The sequence below is a fragment of the Camellia sinensis genome, chromosome 14 (assembly GCF_055761805.1).
Source record: "Camellia sinensis isolate YWXY chromosome 14, ASM5576180v1, whole genome shotgun sequence".
In the NCBI taxonomy this organism is placed as follows: Eukaryota; Viridiplantae; Streptophyta; class Magnoliopsida; order Ericales; family Theaceae; genus Camellia; species Camellia sinensis.
Window position 1 is genome coordinate 116,642,781 of NC_138974.1, and position 10,379 is coordinate 116,653,159.

Here is a 10,379-nt window from a genome sequence, read left to right on the forward strand (position 1 = left end):
TCCTTCACAATAGGGCCACATGGGAGGGAGAGGAAATTCTCATTTCAGTATTAAGGAGAATTTTTTGCAATGTCCATAACATCTAGTAGGTAGGATTTTGGAGAACTTATTAGGAATTTTTTTTTTTCAATACTTATATCTTCATAATATATCTTTATATTTTAAGAAATTTTAGTATTTAGATATTTGATCTATCAAATCTTAATTTTTATATTTAAAATATTTTATGAATAATTTCACCATTATAAATATTTTTTTAAATCCTTAACAATTTAATGATATAAACATTTATATTTGACAGTGTATATGTTTATATTAACGTGTGGATGTTCACATCACGAAATATTGAACATTCATACTTCACCCTATTATTATTAGAGATATTTTGATAACTATATCATTCATTAAACTTATTAAAATATATAAAAATAATTTAAATAAAATAAAATAAAATATAAATATATAAAAAGAAATTTATGAATAAATGTTCTTACAATTTTTTATTTCAATTTTTTTTTTTTGTCTTCTTAAAATTCAAGGTGGACCATCCATCCGTCCATCCATCAATGCTTCAAAGGCGTCGGGCAAACCCTAAAACGTGGCTTACATGCATGGATTGGTCCGGAGCAGCACACGTTGGGCCTAAGATTACATATTGGTTCTTAATTCCCTACCCTACTGCTACTACTACTACTTGATTGAGGTTGAGTTGAGAGACATAAACAAGCAGAAGAGAAAAGAGAGAAGAGAAAAAAGAGGAAAGCTCAATTGGCATTGGGTAGTAGAGATAATGTTCTACAGAGGGTATGTTCATGTCTCAGATTTACATATATTTGTATGTACTTATGTATATTTGCGTTTCTCTATGTATGTGTATGCATATTTTCTAAGATTTATTGTTATATTATAGATACCCAGAAGCCAAAATTTTAATTCTCTGTTAAATTTAATTGCTTTTATTTCTCAGGGGTTTGTGTTGGTCTGATACAAACTTTTATAAGCAATGAGAAACTCAAGTGTTTAGCATAAATCTTTGCATGGGTTGTGTGGTTTGTGATTGGCTTCTGTTGCGTTAATGGTTTTTGAGCGGTTAGCATTGGATGAGTCTTATACGGGTTTGACATGGTGAAACATTGAGGTGTTTTAGGCTGAACTGTGAATTATGAATTTGTTAGATATACCCAGAAGCCTTTATTTGATTTCTTTTTGTTATTCTTTCCTTGTTTGATGTAGTTTTGATTTGAAGATGTATCAGGAAGAGGGTAAATAATTGGTTTTACATATTCCTTACCTGGCTAATACAAGCAGATTATGTTGCTTTAATTGGATTGGAGTGGTTGAGCTTATGGCTTTGATGTTGGCTTGAAAGTGAATCATTCAATCTCTTACAAGAACTATTGCCTGAGTTTAATGAGGATAGACATAACCCATAATTTTCTCTCTCTCTCTGATTGTTTTGTTCTGTTTTCTCTGATGAAGCATCTTGTTTAGATTTAAAAGTGCACTAGGTAGATTAAAATGAAATATTTTACCGTGACTCTGACTCTAGCTCTGATGTAGGTTTCAAAATAAGGGTCATTCATACTTTCGTACAGGAGCTATAACTTATGAATTAAGTGTGTATGTGTATATATTGATAAGAACGAATTAAGTTGAGATATTAAGAACCCATATTTTATTTCACTTACAAAGTTTTATTCTTGATTCTATGTTCAGGAAAAGGATTTGAAATTAAAACTTTAGAGTTGTAACAGAGTAGAGTAATGTAGATTTTTGGAGATAGTTCTGACAAGTGATTGTTATTTGTGTTTCTTTTGTGGATTTATGGGTATGAAGTAGATATGGAGATGTTGGCAATGGGTATGAAATGGGTCCAAAGCGGCAGCGGGTGATTGATCAGGGTTCTTCATATGGGACTTCTCTTGGTTCTGGTTTTATGTATAATCCTTCTCCTTATTTCTATATTGGCCAGCCACCTCCTTTCCCTGTTGTCCGACTTCAAGGCCTTCCATTTGACTGCTCGGAAGCTGATATTGAAGAGTTCTTCCATGGTCTTGACATAGTTGATGTTCTTTTTGTCCACAAGAATGGGAAGTTCACAGGGGAAGCTTACTGTGTTTTGGCATATCCTCTTCAAGTCAATTTTGCTCTTCAGAGGAAGGCAGAACATTGGCAGGAGGTATGTCGAGGTTTTCAGAAGCAAAAGGAAGGAATACTATAAGGCCATAGCAAATGAAGTTTCAGAGTCACGTGGTGGTTCACCTCACCAAAATGTCTCTAGAGCAAAATCATTTGATAATGGAAAGGATTCAGCTGAACACACAGGGGTATTGCGAATTAGGGGATTGCCATTCTTAGCTGGCAAGGATGATATTATGGATTTCTTTAAGGATTTTGTACTTTCAGTAGACTCAATTCATATCACGGTTAATTCGGAAGGAAGGTCAACCGGGGAAGCTTTTGTGGGATTTGCAAATGCAGAAGATTCAAAAGCTGCAATGGCAAAGGATAGAAAGACACTTGGAAATCGCTATGTAGAGCTTTTCCCTTCATCGCATGAGGAGTTGGATGCAGCAATTTCGAGGGGCCGGTGACTATTTTTTAAATTTTCTTTATATAATTTTATTATTTTGATATTATATATTAGTTATTAATATTATATTTAGCACTAGTATGATATTTGGATTTTGCTTTAGTAGTTTTAGTTTGACTTGGAAGTAGTAAACTTTTGATTTCTTGTTTACACGTCAAGATGTCTTTTGTTTAAGAAAAATTACTGAGCAGCTATGCCTTATATCTGAGACTGTATTCAAATTTGGGTTTATTTGTATCCAAATATTTAGCATCACAATCATCCCTGTTTGCATCACATTGTCCATAACTTTGCCAGCACATGTCCTTGTCACTGTTTTTAACATCCTGTCGCTGTCACTACTAGGAGTCTTGTACCATATTCACCACATCCATACCCATTCTATTACATCATGATTCCATTCCAACATGATCACTTTGTCACTGTAGCCACAAGCATTGATATCACTGACTGGTGTGAACGACTCACTGACTCTTCTTGTACTCAATCACCACAACTAATGACGAAGAAGCTGGAGTTGAAAACTTGGTTTATTTTTCATTTAAAATTGGTATTTCAGTAACTCTTGTAATTAGTTGAATTCCTTTTCCTTGAATGATTTTTGAAACCTCAATCGCAATTTTTTTAGCTGACTGCTTCCCTATGAAATTTACATGAAAAAATAAGTTGTAAAACTATATATATATATATTTTTTCTTTCAGAAATCAGAGTCTCTAGGTGTGGATTTGTCTTAGATACCTACCAGTTCATTAATGAACTTATTTAGATACAGACTGAGGAGACATAAATGTCTTAACCCAAGAAAATGACAAGGCTGGAGTGCCACAGGGGAAGTATGGAACTAGAAAATACCAGCTCATGGTGAGATCTCTTTGAGTGTAAGAGTAACCCTCCATGGTAGGAAAAATAAATGACACTCCTTGCAAGGTTTTGAAAAGTGGTTGCGGTGGCTGTAACGGTGGGGGTAGCGCGGTTGCAGTTGTGGGGTGTAAAGGCCGTAGCGTAACGGTTGCGGTAATTGGAACTGTGAATTTTTTTATTTTTCGCACAATTTGAAAAAAACTTGCTGATACGCATATTTTTTTTTCCATGATCATATTTATTGGGTTTTAAAATAAATTTTGATCAATTTTTGTAAATTTTTAAGTGTGATTCAATATATTTCATATTTTTAAATCATTATAAACTGATTTTTTTACATTTTATTTTAATAATTAATGACGTTATATTATACAAAAAATCAATCACTAACTATTATATATAAGATAAACAATGACAAAAGTAAGAGAATAAATAAGAGCCTAAATATATATATATATATATATTTTAATCAATCTAAATAGATAATGACCGCATTTATTATTATTATTATTATTATTATTATTATTATTATTATTATTATTATTATTATCATCATCAAACAATATATAGATAGACACACACAAACAAAATGGTTGAGTGATAGTAGCTGAATAGAATAGCTTAGGTTTTATAGTTTTAACAAATCAATAATATGTTCTTCATCTTTCCTCTTTTCTCTCTCTATCTCTTGCTCCTCCATCTTCCCTCCTCTCTCTATCTCTCTTCTCTCATTTTTAGCCTTTTTTTGCGTGTTTTTTTCCAAAGAAGCAGTTCGAAACCGTTACGTAACGGTGCGTAACAGGTCGTTACGGCTGTTACGGCACCTTTACGATTGCTATGGCAGCTGCTACGGCCGACACACTGGTGAATCTCAATCACCCTGCAAAAGTGGCTGTAACAGGTGGCGGTAACCACCACAACTGTAACGGTTGCGGCCGCTTTTGAAAACCTTGCTCACCTGTGATAAAATCTGTAGTTTTCTGTGCAGAAAGCTATAGTAGCGAAACCATCTGTACTTAGTTGCATGCTCTGAACGATTGACAAAATTTAATTTCCATTTGTAGCTTTTCAATGTTTTTGAAAGTTAGAAATGATATTTTAAGGAGAAGACCTACGAACTAGCTTTGCAAGGATTTGGACCATGGCTCTAGAATTGCAATGAACAATGATACTGGTTGAAAATTTCTTAGCACAAACTTGCAATACCTTATCTTCCATGTAGCAAGCATTTTCCCTTCATTGTCGGTGCATAAACTTGTGGAATGGTAAAAGGCAAAGAAACCCTTGCTTGGAGAGCTATGTTACATTGAATCTTCAAGTAACCGTGTCGACCCAACCCAACACAGGCATGGGATATGGTTGCAATCCTTCTAATTAGACAACGTATCCCCATATTCATATCTAATTTTTTTATTCTTTTTGCCGAGTCAGCATATCCTAAAATTTAGAGTTTGATGTGTTTAACCTTTTTTTGATAACTTGGTATCTAGCCCAAACGAGTTAGCGTAATGGATCCATTTGTCTAGTTGGATCTATTTAATGAATAATATGATAAGAAAATAAAAATTAAATTAAAGATTGATAAAATAGTAATGTATACAATATATAACGAAAGAAACATTTTTTTATTACGTAGACCTTACTGTAAAGACATGAATAGGCTCAAAAGACTCCCTTTGATTATGCCTCGTTTGATTTTAATAAATCCCATTGGATATTTTAGGGTTAATTACACTAAGACCCTCTTAACTATTAGTGAATATTACTTTACCGCCCTCTCATCCATGGTTATTAAATTTGCATTTCGAATCGTAGGATTGTACGATCCTATGATCTTACATTGCTAAAACGATCCAGATCGTTGTAGGATCAATATTATAACAAGATCACAAGTAGGATCGTGTAGGATCATATGGGATCGTGCAAGATTGTAGGTAGGATCGTAAGTAGGACTGTAGATTTTATGATTTTTCACCTTATTTTTAATATGTAAAGTTCTAATTTGTATTTTTATCTTTGTTTTTAATAGAAAATAAGATCTTACAATCCTGAATCCGATCCTATGATCCGATCCACCAGACCCTCTCATCAATCCTACCTAGGATCTCGATTTTAACAATCTTGCCCTCATCTATGAATCCATACATATTGACTCCCCCAACTATGATAATTGTACAAATACACTCTTTTTGGAGGTGGTCTGGAGAGATGGTCTGCAAGGGGGTGAAAGTGATACTTTTTTAAAGTTGAAGGGGTCAAAATGATGGATTCATAGATGAGGGGGTGTAAAGTGATATTTGTTAATAGTTGAGGGGGTCTTGGTATAAATAACTCGATATATTATTGCATAAATTTAGCTTAAGTTTTCTAATTAATTGGTGTTTACTATTTTTATTAATGATAATTTCAACTTTGTCAATTGTGACGGTGGAATTCCGACTTCAATTAGTTACTTGGGCTCCACTATTGCATCATAAATTTTGGAAATTTCAATTATTTTAATCCTGTGTTTTCTTCTTATCATCTGAAAGTGGGAGGTAATTACTGTCAAGGTTCTTTCAATGCTATTTTTATGTGAATACAGGTTGCCATTGACAAACTTTGAGAATACTTTAATTGTTATTTCTTGGATAAGCCAATCACAAAGTGGCCATTTAGCTAATTCTTCTTAACATAGTTTTGAATGTCATAGGGTTGACCATGACTTGATGCATTTGTGCTTTGTATGTCATATACACGTGAACCTATGATTGTTGGAGCCAGGGTTGTCAAAATCGGAATCTTACATTGGATCGTTGGAGGGGTTTACAGGATCGGATCATAGAAATAGATTGATTGTAAGATCATACCAAAAAAGAAAAATTGCAAAGTAATTTAATTTGAATAAACATTTCTTAGAAAATATATACACAATATAAGCCTAAATTATATTAAAAAAGAATTGAAAAATTTGTGAAAAAATATAAGAGCAACTCTAGTGGTGTAGTATTTAGGTGTAGCAGTGTCAAAGTAGAGCACAACACAACATAAAACACTCACTCTAACAATGTAGTATATTTTGTGCTAAAATAGCATAGTATTATTTCTTGTGCCAAATTCGGCTTAAGGATATAGCACAGTGTTATTTTTATACTACACTCTTGACTAGTTGATATTTTTTTTTAATAAAATTATATCTAACCATTATAATGAGAGTTTAATTTATGTATTATGCCATTATTAATCTAACAACAAAGAAATTGAAATCTTCACCTAAAATAACAATTGAAATTCTCACAAAAATTATTTTTCACGTTAATAGCAATATCCCAATGAGTCATGATGACTCTACCTCCAATCCTTTGACGCTTCTATTTCTCTAGACTCCATTCAAGATCCAATTGAAGCCGTTGTTGATTCTCCAAAAACTAAAAGGTCTAATGGTATGGAAGGAAGGCTGAAAAAGAATTGCATAGAAAGAGCAAGGTAACAGAAGATAAGCGCTTTTGTTTTTGTCATTTGATTGAAAACTTTAATGAGCAACTATGAGATACTCAAGAGAGGAATTCTAGATTAGAAAAAAGAAAAATGTGATAATATAATTATGGCTATGGAATTAAAAATATGATAACTTTGACTTAAATTAGTAGTTGATCGGTAGGTAGCAAATAAAGACAAATAACACGAAAAGTACTACATTGCTGGAGCACTTGTGCTATCTTGGCACAATAAATTCTACACACTAGTGAAGTGGCTTGTAGCAAATCTGTATAAAGTGCATTTTTACTGTGCTAAAAATAGTACAAAGAAATACTACACCAATGGAGATGCTCTAATGCTCCATGTAAAATATAAATATAATATTATACAATTGAAAAACTCAATAGTAAAAGTTAACAAAGTTGGATTTGAAAATAGATTGCAAACTCTAAAGAGAATAAATAAATAAAAGAAAAAAGTTTACTTTAATGTGTCATAAAATTAAATATATAGTTGCGTCCTGCAATGGTAATAAATAAAACAAAGAACAACTTTGGACACTTCAAAATAAAATAAAAGAGCTATATAATGCCGGAAGATAAACGAAAAACGTGGAAAATCAAAAACCAAGAAAATAAATAGAAAAAGGGATTGAAAGCTAAGAAGCACGGACACTTCTAAGAAGGTGACGTATCCATGTCGTGTCCGTGTCAGACGCTGACACTCTTTGAATACTTCTCCAACACGTGTTCGACACCCTTCAAAATATATCCTATTTTTTAATATTTTTTAAACACCCGAACACTCTTTGGACACTTTGAGAACACACGTGTGTATCTCTTAAACACATGTGTTTATCGATTAGACACATGTGAAACTAATTATAAGTTTGAACAAAACAACTTTAGATACAATAATAAAACAAAAAACATATAAATTTATAGGAATTAGTGTCATATTGTATTTTTTTTTTTATCTTTGAATGATATATTCATCTATATATAACATATAATAAATATATAAAATTATATATTTCATGCGTGTCCCCCATGTGTCGTGTCCTGCATTTTTTGAAAATTAACGTGTCGGCGTGTCTGTGTCGTATCCGTGTCGCGTCGCGTGTCTGTGCCCATGCTTCTTAGGTTAAAAGTCGTATCATGTTTCAGTATACAATTACTATAAAAAAAAGATGAGAGAAAAGCATAAATAGAGTAAAAGAAAAGGATTCTCCAAGAAACCAAAACAAAGAGAATCAAACGAATAAATAGACCGTAGGCTATTTTACTAAATGTAGAAAAAGGGGAAAAAAAAATAGTCAGATAATCTACTATGCAATATGAGAGAGAGGGGGTGGGAGGAGATACAACAAAGTAGAATGAGTTTGTTTCTTTCGACAAGCTAGTTCTCCTAAATTATTGCAATATGAATTTCTATTTCCCTAGTTTATTTTTCCAAGTCCATTTTAATTTAATATTACTTATTTTAGTCATTTGGACCACAAAAAATTGGTATTTTAGGAAACAAACACAAAATTTACAATCAGAAAAGTATGAAAACCTGGAGGACTTTGTACTATCCCAGCCCATACAATACAAAACATTGCTTAAAAATTGGATTAGATCTAGATCGGGATTCGATGAGCCTATAAGATCTAACTATCATAATGAAAAGATCCTACATACGAGGGATTTTTTACACAATCCAAATTGATTGTGTGTAAATGGATCATAAGATCTTGATTGGGATTATGATAACCTTGGTTAGAGCTACACTTACTAATATATTCAAAGTTTCCCAGGGATTGAATGGTGGTTGTTTACGAGATGTTTGATGATCTCTTGCTCTCTAACATATTTGGCTGGTAGTTTGAATATTATTGGCAATGATATATTATGTGGTTTTTTTTTAAACAATCCAAATAATTTTTGGTGAGAAGCATGACTTTTATAATTGATTTATTTCATGCAAATTAGGAATGACAATCTGATATAATTTTGGCATTGTTAAAAGTGGAGGATCTAAGTTTCCCCTTGAGGAATTGGTTGTTAGTTGACAAGGACTTGTTTCTTATATCTATTATTGATTTACATTTTCCTATCTCTTACTCTGTTACGCATGAAATGAAGTGTGTTATTTTTTCTCCTTTAGGAGTTTATAAATCTGAAAAGGTTCGTTTATCAGATCCAACATTTCTTGTAAACGAAAATCTTCTGATGAGGGGAAGGATTTAGCTGAACAGCTGGCAAGGGTGATATTTTAGATTTCTTCAAAGATTTTGTGTTGTCGGAAGATGCGATTCACTTGACATTTAATTGGGATGGGAGGCTAACTGGTGAAGCATTTGTGGAGTTTGCTAGCGCAGAGGATTCAAAAGAAGCAATGGCTAAGGATAGGATGACTCTGGGGAGTCGTTATATAGAGCTGTTTCCGTCATCATTCGAGGAGTTGAATGAAGCACTTTCAAGGGGACGGTGACTTTATTCATCTCCCCCCCCCCCCCAAAAAAAAAACCCTGTGACTTAACATTTTTCGCCTTTTAAGTTGCTATTTTATACTAATGATATTTTACTTGAGGTATAAAGATATTTGTTGGTGTGTTTAATAATTTGCCAAAACTTTGGAAGAAACTTATATTGCAAATTACTGCTTTAGAGTTGTCAATCTTGGTCAAATCAGATTATGACGGCCACGTTTTCACATATGATGGTTGTATGTTGCTCAAGTTAGTATATTGAAAAGCAATAATTGCTGCGTAATAAGAGGATGATTTAGTCAGGACTGTACCTAAGGTTCCTTGGGAAATAGACTTGATATAAGCTTTTGCCTCTTCTAAAGGGTTTTTTGCTCAAATTTTTTTTTTTGAATTTTTTGATTAATATTTTGAGATATCAAGTAATCAAAACACTTTGTATGTTTCATTTGCAATGCTGCTGGACTTTTTATGCAATGTTGATTAACATCCACTGGAGTCTGCATATTATATATCTAGCATTGATGGTAAAAGTTCAATTGTGTTTATGCATTGAAATATTGTTACAACTACCTTGATGCTCTGTTGTTGTGGGGTATCTTCAGCACCTATGACCTTCAATGATGCACCCATTAACAATTCAAAATCTTATAGGTATTATTCTTGGTGTTTTTGGCCCCCGCTTCTTTTAACTAAACGAAACATTCACTAACAATTTTTTTCTTTTTTACTGCTGAAGATTCCCTTGAAAGAATGTTTTAGGAGGCTTTTATTTCTGTGACCCAAGACTTTGTTGCTCCAAAGTATTAGAATTTGAGGGTCGTCCTCGTATCCTTTGAAGTGCATTTCTGGCTCTCCTTTGCAAGACATAGTTTCGTCGTTGGTCCTGACGATACTCTCTGATCTGGTCTTCGAATAGTGGTGCTCCAGGTGCTGCTGTAGTCGGTCGTGGCTGATTGGTAACTCTTGGCAAGGTCACCGTCCTTGTTCTGGAT

At 33.1% G+C, this 10,379-nt stretch overlaps 1 pseudogene across 1 annotated transcript; it reads left to right on the top strand.

The window, feature by feature from the left end:
• Positions 1-553: 553 nt before the first annotated feature.
• Positions 554-9,575, top strand: LOC114280465 (uncharacterized; annotated as a pseudogene). Its single transcript, XR_014351467.1, has 3 exons — positions 554-804; positions 1,837-2,590; positions 9,096-9,575. The product of XR_014351467.1 is annotated as an uncharacterized LOC114280465 (transcript).
• The last annotated feature ends 804 nt before the right edge of the window (positions 9,576-10,379 follow it).